This window comes from Perca fluviatilis, chromosome 15 (assembly GCF_010015445.1).
Source record: "Perca fluviatilis chromosome 15, GENO_Pfluv_1.0, whole genome shotgun sequence".
Classification (NCBI taxonomy): Eukaryota; Metazoa; Chordata; class Actinopteri; order Perciformes; family Percidae; genus Perca; species Perca fluviatilis.
Window position 1 is genome coordinate 12092939 of NC_053126.1, and position 14238 is coordinate 12107176.

General features: G+C 41.9%; 1 pseudogene; it reads left to right on the forward strand.

Annotated features, from left to right (window-relative positions):
• Positions 1 to 1356: 1356 nt before the first annotated feature.
• LOC120573953 lies at positions 1357 to 3853 on the forward strand (annotated as a pseudogene).
• Positions 3854 to 14238: the final 10385 nt, after the last annotated feature.

Genomic DNA, 14238 nt, shown 5'->3' on the forward strand with positions numbered 1-14238 from the left:
GGCGTCGCGCACCGCTTGGATTTGCCGCTTTGCGCTGCACTCAAAAGTTCAAATTATTTCAACTTTGACCTAGTTGCCGCTGACCTTTCGAAAGCGCAACCAGTGAGATAACAGCATGTCGTTACCTAGCAACGGGCAATAGCTTCCTTGCCACCTTGATGACGAATAAGTGCGCTGCGCTTTGCTCTCTGTGCTTTGCTCTGCGCCCTACATAGCGGTGTGCAGAGAGCAAATCGCGTATCATGTGTAGGCGGCTTAAGCTACTTCTTACCGAGACATGAAACATGTTTATTTACCTTCACAGTTTTGCCTTTAGTTCTTCTGCCTGCCGCAAGCTGTCAAAGTAAACAAACAAGTGTACCAAATAGGTTACACAGTTGTTAATTTAAGACTAGATGAAGATTCCTCATTGATTGTTTTAATGTATTCATCCATAACCGCCTCTACCTGCTGCGTTTAGTGTGCTAGATGCAGAAAATGAGTAATAATACATAACCTTTTTCACTTTTGATAAGATTTATGTAAATGTATTACACAAGACTAATGTACAAACTAAAATCTATTTTAATTAAAATGACACAATGCTGAGTGATCTCTGTATTCTTGTTTCAAAATATTACAGTTGTGTGTGATAACTCTAGAAAGATAGTTGGCTCTAATGTTGACTAAGGTGTGTGTGTGTGTGTGTGTGTGTGTGTGTGTGTGTGTGTGTGTGTGTGTGTGTGTGTGTGTGTGTGTGTGTGTGTGTGTGTGTGTGTGTGTGTGTGTGTGTGTGTGTGTGTGTGTACATTTTTTGGCTAACTCAACAGTCTGCATTAAAGGTCCCATGGCATGAAAATTTCACTTTATTAGGTTTTTTAACATTAATATGAGTTCCCCCAGCCTGCCTATGGTCCCCAATTGGCTAGAAATGGTGATAGGTGTAAACCGAGCCCTGGGTATCCTGCTCTGCCTTTGAGAAAATGAAAGCTCAGATGGGCCGGTCTGTAATCTTGCTTGTTATGAGGTCATAACAAGCGAGGTTACCTCCCCTTTCTCTGCTTTGCCCACCCAGAGAATTTGGCCAACCCATGAGAGAGAGACATCATGGTGTTCAAATGAGCAAAGTGGCAGTTGGTCAAGGCCACACCTCCACCTTGCCCCCTCTCTCTCTCCTCAATAGCTACAGACAAAGAAATGGCGCGTTTTGAGGAAAGCTCATTGTAGGACTGGCTCTAGTGGCTGTAATTCTGCACCAAGGCTGAATTCCGGGAAAGAGACTTCAGATACAGTATTAGGGGACCACTAAGGTCTATATAAAAGCATCCAAAGAGCACCATGTCATGGGACCTTTAACACTACTGCCATCAAGTGGAAGTAATGTGAATATTACGATCGGACATTACACAAGGAGTACAGAGCTGCTGACACTTGATCTGGACATGCAGGTTTGTTCCAGCTAAAGCAGGGTCACTGTGTAAATGAACGTTTCAAACTGCAGAGAAATCACAGTTGGTTATAGGACACAGACATTTGAAATGGATGAAATGTCATATTGCTCTTTCTCTGGAGGAGAAGAATATAAGAATCACTTCAAACCCGGTGAGTACATGTTGTAAGTTTTGTGTGTTGTCTTTGTTTTATGAGTAAAAATGAAAATGTTAATCATAAAAAAAAAAATACGGTGAGTAGCAAAGAAGCATGCAGGTGAAGGGAAAATAATTTCCACTATATTGAAAAAAGAAGTCCATTCATTGATACATTTTCTTTCTCAGGTATATATGTGTGTTCTGAATGTGGGCATGAGTTATTTTCCAGCATGTCAAAGTTCGAGCACTCTTCTCCTTGGCCAGCTTTCTCAGAGACAATCCATGAGGACAGTGTCTCCAAACACCCTGAAGCGTGGGGACCCCTAAAGGTACATTACCTCTGCTGAAGTAGCATAAGTGGATGTTTGTTATAATAAACTCGGACATATTAAGCTGGACTAAATGGCATTCACCTCAACACTGTACCTGTTATTAATCGTGTGATCTATGTATTGAGTGTTGATCTAGGTATTGAGTTTGGATTTGAGCCTTTTGGGTTTAAATATTCCAGGTTTGTTGTGGGAAGTGTGGCAATGGATTGGGCCATGAGTTCTTGTATGACGGACCAAGAGAAGGGCTATCCCGCTTCTGAATATTCAGCAGCTCACTGACGTTCATCCCTAAAGGTGAGTCTTTCACACATGACAGTACATTGCATCCTTATCATACACCTTTAACCTCCTTTTTGTTTTTGGCCTCTTCTCTCTCCACAGAAAAGGTTGATGGACAGAAAGGTGAGCTGTGAAAGAGAAGAACATGTTCTGCTGCTAAAGGTTGAGGACAGTGGATGAAGTGCTTCGGGACAAAGCCTAATGGAGCTCCGGGGCTCTGATGGACGTTGGCCTCACTGGGCAGCGAGAACAGGCCGGTCTCAACCATCTTTTTAAACTAGGAGCATAGAGAACACACTCAAAAACAACAACTAGTGTCCCAATTCAACCCAATGAAGTCGTGCTGTGCAACTTTACATAAATACTATCGTATTTAATGTACCTCCCTGGCAGAGAGTTTAAGTGCACCAGTGTCTCCGTTCACCACTCTGGATCTATGAACTTCATATCCTTCTTCAAAAGTGTAATTGCGTGCTCCCATCAGTTGATGGTGCTATGTGCCCTTAAATGAACTGCATTTAGAACTGGCGTAAGTCTTACTGTGGACATAGTTTGTTCTCTCTAGAAATATTAGAGAAGAGTATCCCACTATGAGACCTCGTCCTGTAGTCAGAGCAAAAAAGTGCTAATTCTTTATGGCAGTAACAAAGCAATAACTACAGTACTTCTTAGTTCCTTTTTACTGACACTAAAGGATTCCGAAATGGTGCCTGCAAAAAATTATTTTACTGTATCACAGCTGCTCCATAGACAATTAATGGGAGACTGATTTTGTGGACCCACAGAATGTTTGTTTTCTTCTATACTCAAATAAGATTTATTCTATTGTAGTGTTCTCAGTTCTGAAACCGAAAATGTACCCATACATTCAGAACATTTCTCTGGGTGCTCTCAGTGTCATATAACATCTTTCCCAGTTCATTGTCAATGGTGCAGTTCCACAAATAATACTTGATGGCATCCAAAATTGGAGTTTTAGCAGTCTAGGTTTTGGAGAGAGTTGTTCATGTTTACTTATATTTTTGGACAGTTTCAGACCATAGGAATAACATGTATACATTTAAAAAAAAATGGGTGCAGTTCCCCTTTAATACAGTAAATATCTGAACGGCATTTCTCCACTGCGCTGTTGTGCCCACTTGCCATCTTCCCCCCTTCACAGCAGGGGCCTTTTTAGTAAGTCGATCCTGAAGTTATCTGGTAAAATTCAGACCTCAGCCCGTGTTCCAGACCTGAGAGTGTTCTGTGTTTTTCTACTCAGCAAAGTTTTCCGGATAACTCGGTAAACCTGCTTCTTGGCTCGTGGAGTGGTGGAATTTTAAACAAAGTGAGGCTGTGGGGGTGCGTTCAACATCTCTTGTGCTGTTTAAATGTCTGGGACAGAGCAGGTGTGTGTGGAGCTGCTCATTTCAAAGGCTGGAAGATCAGAGGGGGAGATGAAAGCTGCAGTGTCAGTCAGAGGATTAAGAAAGGAAGTGCAAACATTCATAGATTGTAATGATGTGAAGTAGTACAGTATTTAAAGCAAAGACTGTTTTGTGCATTTGATGATGATGTTGATGATGATTTTGTCTGTATGATCAAAACTCTTGAATTCACTTCAGAGGGAGCAGCTGTGGCAAAAGTATTGTTTTAAATGTCAGTATTTTGCTTAAAGTGATGATGAAGACCTTCCTTGTGACTGATGTCTTTGTCGTGGATTCCTCTGCTGTATCGTTACACACAGCTGGCACACTGACTGAACTGTCCTCGGGGCTGACGTCTGGCAGAGCGGTGGGAGAGTTAGCGAGGGGAAGAGCGACAAACTCAACAACAGACAGAGACCAAAATACAAAAAGATAAACCAGATGTGAGATGGAGAGAGGAAAAGGAAATTGGCCAAAACACAGGACTGTAATTAGAATTTGCTATCTGCAAGAACAACTCTTTCTGGCTGGCATCTGAGCACAGCTGTATGGCCAAGAGGAAGCAAACAGGAAGAAGGAAGTGGTAATCCTAATCCTAATAGAATCACGACAAGACAGACTTCAATCGTAACCACAGTTTTCCTTCCACTGACCTCTAGGCTCATCCTGCTCGTAAGAAAATCCTTAATTACATTAAACCGATACTCCTCTAAAGCCTTCCCCAGTCCCAAAGGCCGAGCCTCGGGGTACAATTTAAACGTGTGTGTGTGTGTGTGTGTGTGTGTGTGTGTGTGTGTTGTTTGTGTGTGTGTGTGTGTGTGTGTGTGTGTGTGTGTGTGTGTGTGTGTGTGTGTGTGTGTGTGTGTGTGTGTTTGTGTGTGTGTGTGTGTGTGTGTGTGTGTGTGTGTGTGTGTGTGTGTGTGTGTGTGTGTGTGTGTGTGTGTGTGTGTGTTTTTTTTGTGTGTGTGTGTGTGTGTGTGTGTGTGTGTGTGTGTGTGTGTGTGTGTGTGTGTGTGTGTGTGTGTGTGTGTGTGTGTGTGTGTGTGTGTGTGTGTGTGTGTGTGTGTGTGTGTACCAATGACTCATTCACAGGGCCATCTTGTTCTAATTGTAACATATATGAGGCCTGTTGCTTGGATGTGGATGTTTACGGGCACCGCACCTGCTTCTGTTTTGAACCACAGAGAAAAAGTGTCTCATTCTGCGTCCACTCTCCACAACATTATGTCCACTTTCATCAAGATAGTGTTCCTTTAAAACATCTGCCATCCAGTGGCTCTGCTTCACACACACTACAGAAGCTGTGATCACTTTGTGGGAGGAATAAAGCTCCTGAATGCGTGACTGTAACAGAAATCGAGAAAGCTTCTTTCATCAGGGAGTAATGCGAGTTACCCCCGCTGTATATGATGTCTCCATCCATACATGGGGCTGCCCTCCACATGTTATAGACTACATATGTTGGCCAAACATCTGCCTACCCCTGTAATGATTGAAAGGATAAATAAAGCTTTTATACATGACACTGGAATGTAATTTACACTCTGGATCAAAGGAAATTCTGGAAACTCAAGGCACTCCAGGTTGGACATTGTTGTAATTCTGTCAGAACAACATGTGTTTGAAAGAGACTTATGAAAACCAAAATGAGAATATTTTTGCTCATCCTCTCTGAGAGACCCAGCAGTGAACCACAAAGTGAAACGTGTAGTTTACTGAGCGTATAAACAGATTTTATGCAGTGTGGTTAAATGAAATGCATATCTTGACAGGACGTGTTGGTTATAAACACTGTAAATGTGCAATGAGGAATACTAAAAACACAATAACATCAAGAAACTATGAAAAACCCAGATTTTCTCTTCATTCCAACAAAATGTCAACAGTTTAAACATGGGAGGGATTGCACAGCAAAGCCAAAAAGCACCCTGTAAAATCCCAAGTATGAGGGCTTGCAGTAAAGAAATAAACAATGAAAAAATTCAAAGATTATCTTCAATGGCTTCTGCAGCTTTATTGTCACCTTTATCACATTATCACATTCCTGTTTCTGAACACCACCAGCTTGAATAACACACAGGGGTTTTTGAACATATATGTATTTTGCAAACATCACTCGCTATCTGCACTCTGATCTACTTCAGGGAGATAGGACCCAGAGACAGCAGCACAGGTTGGTCTGCAGGCTTCAAAGCAATACTTGAGGTGTGTGGCACTGGTATTGTTCACAAAGATCAGGGAGAGAGGTCCTTATTTTTCAGGGATGCTGGATCAACTGCGGGATAAGAGAAAGGTTTTACAGCAGGAGAAGAAGACTGGCTGATTGTGTGCCCACATGTCAACTTTATCCTACCTTGATCAGAGACTATGGGTTTGAGAGGCCTCAAATGTGATCACAGTAATCCAAAAGGAAACTGTGGACATGCTGTGTGCATACACTCTCAAACACACTCTTTGCTGTGTAAGTTTAAGAGTCGGAGGTTGGTAAAAAAATGAATAAATAAATAAATGAAGCCTCAGATAAGTGTTCCAGAGGCAAGGAAACATTTATCAAACGCGTTGTCTTCAGGGTATGGAAATATCAGTACGGTTTTGGATTTCGGCTGAATGATTTAAAGGAGGCTCGTCTCACAGATAGTCGGAACGGTGATGGACTGTGGAAAATGCTGATTTTGTGTGTCCAGAAATGTCAGAGGCCTTTGACGTCGAGAGAGGTTAATGGCACCTTAAAAAACGTCTTTACGCAGACAGAATACTACTGAGGAAAGAAAGTAATTACCTCAGTCTTTCCCTGGGTACGGTGCCACAGACAGTCTTCTCCCGCCCACCCAACCTCCACCCACCCACTCAGCTAACCCCAGCTCCTGCAATTTGTGGCTGCTCATCCTGTCATCTTGGTTAGTAATCCCAGAGTGCTCCATAGGAGACAACTGCAAGCATATTTGTGCATGCTCTTTTCCTGCTATGTGTGTTTGCAACGCATAAATGCGTACAGTCTATATAACATTTTGTGAACCCCCCACAGGTCCCAGATGGGTGGTCTTATTAGTCAAACTTGCTCCTTTGGTCATGCTGATTGTTAACTTCTGTGCAGAAAATGTTCAGAGGTGCCTGAGCTCTTTATTCTCCTCAGTGATTATAACCAAATCAGGAACCTATAATTACATTATGAGACAGTTACAGAGGTGTTCCGACTTTAGTTTTTCTCAGTAGATATTGTGAAAGATCAACAGACCAAAAAATAAGAAGTAGGGAAAGAAGAAACAGTTACAAGCAGAGATGATCTGCCGAAACAGGTCTCTATTTGTACTTTTCTTAGTCTGCTGTATGTGTGTGTTTGTGTGCATGTGTTGTATCCCAGCATGCCCTTGGGAAACACACATATTCACTTTGTGGTGGAGAGTTAGATGAGAACATTGATTCCCCTATCATGTCTGTCCATTAAATATGAAGCTACAACCAGCAACAGGTTAGCTCAGCTTAGCATAAAGACTGGAAACAGCTAGCGTGACTCTGTCTAAAGATGATAAAATCTAACCAGCTGCAGCCTATTTTGCCAACAATGTTGAACTATTTACTCTAAAGCACATCTAGCCTATGTAACACTGCATTTTACCCCAAATGTGTGTGTGTGTGTGTGTGTGTTGTATGAATGAGGGGAATTCCACATACCTCTCCTTTATGCCCCATAGCACCTATTGTGCAACACACACACACACACACACACTGATCTCACCTTCTTACTCCTTAGTCAACATTAGAGCCAACTACGTTTCTAGAGTTATCATTTATCAATCGCTTATATAGGCCTATTTATAAAAAATAATCCTTGAATGCATGATTAATATCATCTTCAGCATCAACATTTGGCACAGACAAACTTTAATGCTCCACATTTGTACTTTAATCCTTTACTTTTGTGCCAGAAAGCAAATACCCTCTAATCTCGCCTGTCAGTCACCCTGCAGTAATTGTTTCTCTCGGTCCCTCAGGCTCTCCCTATTGGCTCGTCAGCGTCCCGGATTTGTGCGGAAAACATCATGTTATGCTAAATACTAAAGACAGTGAAGACAGAGAGTGTACTTTGTGTTTTTCTCCATATATAGCTGTAATAATTATTGCAGTTGGTGAATGATCGCTTGGTCAAAACAGAATCCAAATTGATTTTAAATGTATTTTGGGGAAGTCCGCAGAAAAGGCTTCCTGCTGTCATTTGGACCAGCAGCTCTGTTGTGTCCCCTAAAAACACAGACCTCAAAACCCAAAGTGAGACCAGCCACAGGAAGGAGAGGAAGACTTGTGTTTGAGTGTGCGTGTGACTGTGTGTGTGTGTGTGTGTGTCTGTGTGTGTTGGTAAAGGGGTTTAAGAAGAAGAGGTCAAAGACTCAGAATACATTCCCACAGGAATGAGGCTCACAGACGACCCAATGTGATTATCAGCTTTACGACAAAGTGAGGGCGTGGCGGTGGTGCTGTTTTAAAGAAAGAGGACAAATATCCAGCTTCACATGGCCGCGACTCAAAAATGATGAACCTGTGCCGATCTGTAAAAGGAAGTCTTGATCTAAATTATCTCTTTGGGCCATAAGTTAAAGAAATAGATACATCAATCTATCCTATTGTTAAACCAGCTACATTAAACCCAGTGCAATATTTATTGCAGGGATATACATCTCCAAGACTCTGTCCGTGTGTATGTTTATGTCATGTACTGTTGTTACATATGTTTTCTTTGTTTCCTTTTTGGAGTTTGTCATTTGTGGTAATGTCTCATGTATGTCTGTTGGTGGTATTAATCTTATGTATGTTTGGATGTTTTTGAACGAGCTACCCAGGGATGTACAAAGAATTTCAGCCTTTGGCTGACAATAAAGTTGTATCGTATCGTATCGTATCGTATCGTATCAACATTTTGACAAATTTGCTTTCTTGCTGAGAGTTAGATGGGAAGTTCGATACCACTCTCATAGTTGTACGGTAAATACTAACTTACTAGTCTGGCTATCACCAGACCAAGCTCAATCTTTTAAGATTGAACATTAGTGTGGGGAGTCTGCTCTGTATTTTCTACTGCACAAGAGGCGTGATCAACGGGCATAGTTCAAATGACTCTGTACGCAATTGGATAGTCCTTCAACCAATCAGACCAACGATCTGGGTGACGTAGCAGCGACAGTGGCATCAACGGGTTGCTGCGCTTCGGTGGCCGCTATGTTGAATGTAAACAAAAAGCTGCTTGGTCGCTTCTCTATCGTCATTGTGTTAAACCCTCGGATGTCAATGTCATAATTCTGTTCATACCGTTCATACCCATTGATCCATTGATCCATTTGGTCTCGCAAAATAGTGTCCTCTTTTGACAAGCAAAATAAAGGTTATAAAGACAGCTAACATAAAGACAACATCTGGGGAAGTATAGCAGTTGAACTTGCTTTTGATTGTGAGAAGCCTAAAAAAGAAGGATAAACATGCTTTGTTATCAAGGTAACTTATATAGAACCATTCATTTCCAAGTGCATTAGTTGACGTTATGCTATGGACATTATAAGTCTCCGAAATTACACGTAGTAGTAGTAGTGAAAGGTATAAAACCTGACCATATAGGATAAGCGATAGCGTTACATCAGTGAGGCCTATTTTTATTATTATTACCAGCAGTGGAAGCATATGAGCTCACTGTCTTTGCTTTAGAAATCCACAGAGCCCCAGAGGTATTAAGCTGACCATTATAAACTGACCATTAAGCCTTTCATAAAAGGCCATCTATCACATATAATAAACACATATACAGTATATATATGATAAACACATTCAGACTCTATTCACTCCAGTCATGAATAATGAAGACCAGTGCAATGAAGCTCAGCATTAACACTTGTTACAATAGCATGTATGAAAAGGCCTTACAAGTGACAATTCACCATTTTACGACCAAAAAAGTCCAATAATCGTTTTTACACTTTATTGTTTGTACAAACGAGATATAACCTGTTAAATAGTGAGGTTTAGAGTTGCTGGGAGACAGATTTTGTTTGGACGGAGATAGAGATTTGTCTCTGTTTTAGCTTGGTATTTTTTTTGTTATAAGCTAAGGTAATCGGCTGCTAGCTGTCGCTCCATATTTAGCCTATTTAGACACCACTCACAGCAATCTTCCCATCTACCTCTCGGCAAGAAAACAAATAAGCGTTTTACCCAATGTCTTAGGCTTGTTTTCATTTTCCTCCAGCCAAGCCCTTTCCTCTTGTTTGGTTTAAACTTTGGATGAAGATAAAAATCACACAACGCAGTATTTTTCCATGCAATTATGAACATTTTGAACATTTTAAAATATTAATATTATAATAAGAAAACATTTGAGTTAAATGGTTCAAACTCAAAAAAAACATCCTGTGAAATATAAAATTTTAAAAAGTTAATTTATCTCCAACTAGGCCTGTTTTTTTCCCTGGTGGATGACATATTTGCTACACTCCTGTCCCCTTTGGCCAAAACAACCGTCAGCACCTTCGCTGATGGTTTGCTTGTTTGAGTCGCACATGATTTTGAATTCCTGTGAAATGCAGACTGACCCCACAGGGTAGAAGCCCATCTCCTGTTTCTGCAACAGTTTGACACACACACACACACACACACACACACACACACACACACACACACACACACACACACACACACACACACACACACACACACACACACACACACACACACTGGCCTGCAGGATTTCACAGGACAGTTGATACTATTTTAGCAGACCTGACTCAACAGTGAGGCAAAGGACAGAGCGTTTTCTTTCTTTTTAGGATGACAGCTCTCTTTTCTCACAGTCGATGTGACAGGTTGGAATTCCAAAAACATGGGAAACTCCAGAGAGTGGAGAAACAAACTGCTGTGGTTTTACACCAGTAATTACAGTCAGTTAACACCCATCTGATGACTGTTTTTATTTACAGAGATTGTCCAGGTTTGACTTGTTTACACAAATGAACACATAGACCCCAGTTTATTATTGAGACATTCACCCAGTTGCTTGTTCACACGCATCTTTAGCCCGTCCAATTGTTTTGTATAAGCCGAGTGTGAAAATTAACGAGCACTTCCATTTGGGTGGCGGTTCTGGCCTAGTAACAGTAGCACAGTGTTCGATCCAACCGTCCGTGTCAGTGAATTTGAAAGATGGAAAGAAAGTTGTTTTTCACACACTGGGCGGAAATAGATGGTGACAGTGACACATAAAAGGCAGGGCTGCGGTTTGGAGCTGACGTCACGGCAATCAACGTCTAAGACGACGAGGCCTTTCAATGAAGGGAAGCCACATGGAGCAGCCCACAAGCATTTCAGTAAGTAACAGTCTGGGATTGGGTACCACAAGCGGTACATGTGCACGCAGAGCGGAACAATAGGCCTCCACAGTCATATGGATGCATGCATAACACCCTAAAGGAATAAAAGACTCTGCACGCATATTGACAGACTTCACATTTACAGTCAGACACGAGCTACAGCTCAAAATCTTTCACCTTCACGGCTCTGTCAGATTTGCAGCCACATGTCTTAGTGAATCCCCCAAAGTGAGCTGGGAGGCATGAAACTGAATACTGAATTAATCACAGTTGTCTCTTTTTTAACCTCTTTCTCACTCCATTTCTCTCTCACTCACGCCCGTCTTCTGTCAGGAAGACACAAACACATATAGGCACACGCAAGTTCCCCTCACACCCCCACCTCCCACCTCTCCTTGTGCCTCCACCCTCGCCAACACACCCCATATCAATTTAGGAGCCAACCACCAGATCCCACTTTTCACCGCAGAGCTGCGGATTAGAAAAGAAGGCATTTCCCAAATGGTCTGCGGCTTGTGCGATGACATGATTGTCATTCAGTTTAAATCCTCTCTGTACTCTTTAGATCCTCGCTCTCCTGATTCTACTGCTACAATTAAGCACACAGAGATGGTAAATAACACAAGACTCCTGTGCAGACTTGCTCCCCGGAAAGGCATTTTAGTTTTTATTGCCAAGATGAAAGACACATTGAAAATTGTTCTGTGCAGCTGGTTTCTGGCGGTCGTGGAGGGCTTGCATGCAATTTTGTTTATTTGAAAAATATCTGTGGGCTACTATCTCTATACATGTATATCAGTTATGTAACTGAACCTCCTGGCATTGGGTGCCAGGAGGTTGGAATGGGATGGAGTTGGAATGGATCGCAAAGGCAAACTTTTCCTCTGATATAAATTACTCCAATGTTGAACTCGAGGCATTATGTCGGTCTTACACTGTTTAATGCTTTCAAGGCGGTTGAGGCTGTTGCGTAAGCTCCACACATCTCTCCTCTCAGATCTTTAGTACAGTCATCCTTTCAGTGATGTCTCTATAGAGCTGCAGGGCAAGTCTGGAAGTCTGGAAGTTCTCCTGGAGGCGAAAAAGGTCGAGGCACCTGTGTGAAGGTGGTGGGACGCAAGGGTTGGAGGGTGGGAGGAGAAGAGGAAGATGCGGGGAAGGGGGGACATTGTGTGTGGATGGAGAGATCAGAGTGATTCTGTTCAGTCCTCCGTCTCGTTATCCATTCATCATTCTTACTGACCTTGCTTGCGTTTGCAGATGAAAGTTTGGGAAGGCTCCAGGAGAAGGGTGGGGAGTCACAGTTGCTTTGTTGTTGGGTTTTGTATTCAGTGAGCCTCCCTAGCCAAGGGCTTGGCCATTGAGCATCTAACATATAGCAGAGAGTGTGTGTGACATCTTTTATTTCTTCAAAGGACCTGCACTTCAGACACCACAATGTGAGCATTAAATTAGATTGTTTTGAGATAATACCCACATCACTGCATAGAAAACCAGTTTCAAACAGTGGGAAAATCCTCTGATATATGTACATCTTCAATCTGGAGTTCATTACTAAATATCTCATTCCAGACACAATAAAAAAAAAAAGTTCCATTTGTAGTAAACTACAGCCATACCTCTGCACCGCTAAATGAGTATCTCCTGGGCGGTGGTTTCAAAGATCTGTCATGATGGCTTTAAGGAGATTCTGCCGGGTATCTTGCGGTTATCGCAAATGGCCGACAGCTTCTTCCTCATACTGGAAATTACTAAATGAGAGTGGAACATTCTGCTTTTGCTTAAGGTTTGTAATTTGCTGTAATGGCTGACACATGTATACAGCATCAGCTGGCCTCTGGCTATGGAAATCTTTATCAGGGATGCAGCAGCAGCACACACCTGAAGGCACCGCAGTTGGAAATGTAGTCTGCACTGCACAAACAGCGCAGGTACAGTATAAATACATGAATGCGAGCGCATTGTACTGTACACAAAGATGTAGAGACGTGCACACAAAAAGACATCAACAGAGAGACTTATTATCCAACCGCAATCATATACATACAGACGCAGTTCACAACTTGCATGTCGTATTTGTTTCCCCAACACTGCTGCTGCCTGTTTGTTTCCTTAATCACGCTGTTTATGTTTCTGTGTCCAAACCTGTCAGTATAACTCCAACTAGAGCAATTAGCATGAGGGAAAAGCAAATAAAATGTCTGATGAAAGCAAAGCCTGGATCCTGACCTCATTCTGACTGAATCTGCCGCTAGCCAGCAGACATTCATTCCAAGTCATTTCCAAAGCTGTGAATTCCTCAGTGCCAGGCTGGCCTCACTTTGGATGGATTTACAATGGCTGTTTGTGCTTCAAAACATATCATTATTCTATATTTGCCTGGGTTATGTCAGAATGCGCAGAGACCTTTGTTTGAGCACTTTTTTGTCAAACTGGTTTTACATGCTTTGTAATGCTTAACTTTGAAAAGTTTATATATTCCTTAAAGGAATAGTTTAAGATTTCGTGATATAGGTTATTCACTTTCTTGTCCACTACATGAGAGTGGTGTTGATCTTCTCATCTAACTCTCGACAAGAAAGTGAATAAGCGCATCCTATATAGCAAAAATGTATTCTTTGTGTGCCGGACTATTTAAAAAGTTTGGGACCAGAAGGCTAACTTCTTGGAGTCTTCGCTGGTTGCCAACAAATTGTCCAGCACATAAACCTGGTTAAATCTGTCAATTTCACACTTTGGTTTTTTTTACGCACTAGACAAAGAAGATACAACAATGTTAATAAGTAAGCTTTAGCTGTGCTGGTAGGTGGATTTTGATACCTTTGGACAGAGCCAGACTAGCTGTTTCCCCGTTTCCAATCGTTGTGCTAAGCTAAGTTAGCCGACTCCTGGCGGTAGCTTCTTATTCACTATACAGACTTGAGAGTGGTATCAATGTTGAACTTCTCCTTTAAGTTTTTTTAACCAAGCAATCTCTATTTTCTCTGAGGATATAGAGGAAGAGACCTGAATAAAGATTAAAATATAAACTCCTCTATTAGCCAACACAGTGAGTTTGCCAAATTCATCCACTATCTCTGTCTAAAACATACTGTGCCCCAGGGCTGAGTGTGTGAGTGTGTGTGAGTGTGTGTGTGCAGCTCTTTCTCAGACAGATTATCTACCTCAGTTCCCCTTTACCTCTCCTCCTCACTCTCTTTCCATCACCTCATCCATTCAAACAGCCGCTCGGTGTGTTAGTCAGGTTCAAAGTCTGAACTCCATCTCAGGTTCAAACTCCATCTCTTTGCCAGAAGAAACTCTACAC